The following is a 1978-nucleotide window of genomic DNA, read 5'->3' on the forward strand; positions in this document are numbered from 1 at the left end:
CTCCTACTCCATATGGACTTCATCCTCCTAGATCAAGATTATTAGTTTAAATTTTTACGTATTTTGTTATTTGAAGTCATTTCCCTATCCACATTTGTTTGCAGAGCACTTGCCATGCTCTTAACCACATTTTGCTGGCATTTGCAGCCCTCTAGCCCTTCCCGTGACATTTTTAGAGCCATTTTAGTGCTCAAAAGTTCAGGTCCCCTCAGGACAGTTGGGATAATTGATCAGTTAAGTGTGGACACATCTGTATGGCCAAATTGGTGACACTTTCTGCAATATTCAGGTATTCCAGGATAGTAGATGTATCCTCTGTCTCTCCCGATTGAAAAACTTGATGGGGGGTGACTCAAGCCTCCGATTCCTCAAGGTTCCTCCCAAAAGGTGACAAAAAATTGGTACTTTCCAGTCCATAAGTCTGCTTTATTCATCAGCTTCCGACCAGATTTATAACTTAAACAATATCTTAAAAGAAAAAATTCAATGTCACTCAAAGAAACAGATGGGTTGTACATGTGTAAGATTTGGGGTATCTCGCCCATCAAATAAAGCAAAACAAACTTAGGTCCACTTAGAATGGAATCCGTGTAATGGATTTTCAGGTAAGGATGAACCCACCTTTCTTAGAATCAGTCAGAGCCAGAATGCTTTCTTTCTTTATGTTCAAAGTCTTTTGCAGAATTTCGTTCACAAAGAACAATAGCTCACCTTTCTTTTCCTCCTCCATTTTAAGATGAAATTCTGGATTCTCATCTTGCCTGGGGTAGCGAAATGGACGTTGTGCATGGATATTTCCAGCCTTCTGCTCGGTGATCGCCTTCCCAATCCTCACTGGTAGCTCAGACTGCCTCTTTACTAGGTCCGGATAAGCCTTGACCCTAGCCAAAAGGCAGAGAAGCGGCCGATAATTCTTTTAATATATGATTCCCAGATAGGGGATGTTGGAGATATTAAACTGAGATGAAAAGATACTACAGGTGATCACACCATAAAAGGCGAGAACAGATAACCTGAAAAGGGTTCGCCACCGAGCCGTCATTTGCAGAATCAAAACACTTCTCAAGGCAACAGCCTCCAGGCCCCAGCCTCATTCCAGAAGGCATGTCGCTCTGAAAAAACAGGGATATCATCCTTCCGCCGCTCTGCCCTCACCAAAATGCTCCTCTTTAGGTTCACAATCTGCATAGCACCTGTCATGGCGGACGTGCACAGTTTAACAGATAACACACCAACCAGGCTCTGGACGAGAGACAGGGGAAGGGTCACCTCCTAGTTTATCCCTGACCTCTTTCCCTGCAATGCTCAGCCCACAGACAAACCTTGAAGGTAGATTTGCTGTGTCCTCCAGCCTATACTAACAGAACCCTGAACTCCCTGAGATGGTGAAGTGGGGAGAAAGGAGCAGCCTGCTCGCACAGAACCTGGATGGGATAGATGACATAAACAACCAAACGAGAAGACACTTATCTGATGAGAGCAGGAACAAACAGCCAACCTTCCCTCCAAACATCCCAGACCATAATGAACAGTATAATCCGCTCAGAGCACTTAGCTGGAGACCATTTAAACTAATGACTCCACCCAGTGCACCTGATGCGATGCGGATCCAGCACAGCATCAAAACAAATACTAGACTCGTGCTGCAATCCTGGCTGACCTCCGCACATCGTCAGAGTGGGGCATGACAGTACCCCCCCTTCTACGGGTGACCTCCGGACACCCTGGACCAACCTTATCCGGATGGGACCTATGAAAGGCCCTCACCAGACGGCTGGCGTTGACATCTGACGCCGGAACCCACATGCTCTCCTCAGGACCGTATCCCCTCCAGTGAACCAGGTACTGGAGGGAACCCCGCAGAACTCTCGAGTCGAGAATCCTGGAGATCTCGAACTCCAAGTTTCCCTCGACTAGAACAGGAGGAGGAGGCAATGGCGATGGTACCACCGGTTTAACATATTTTTTTAGTAAAGAC

At 46.4% G+C, this 1978-nt stretch overlaps 1 pseudogene; it reads right to left on the minus strand.

Annotated features, from left to right (window-relative positions):
- Positions 1-887: 887 nt before the first annotated feature.
- LOC120992989 lies at positions 888-1010 on the minus strand (annotated as a pseudogene).
- Positions 1011-1978: the final 968 nt, after the last annotated feature.

This window comes from Bufo bufo, chromosome 2 (assembly GCF_905171765.1).
Source record: "Bufo bufo chromosome 2, aBufBuf1.1, whole genome shotgun sequence".
NCBI classification, from domain to species: Eukaryota; Metazoa; Chordata; class Amphibia; order Anura; family Bufonidae; genus Bufo; species Bufo bufo.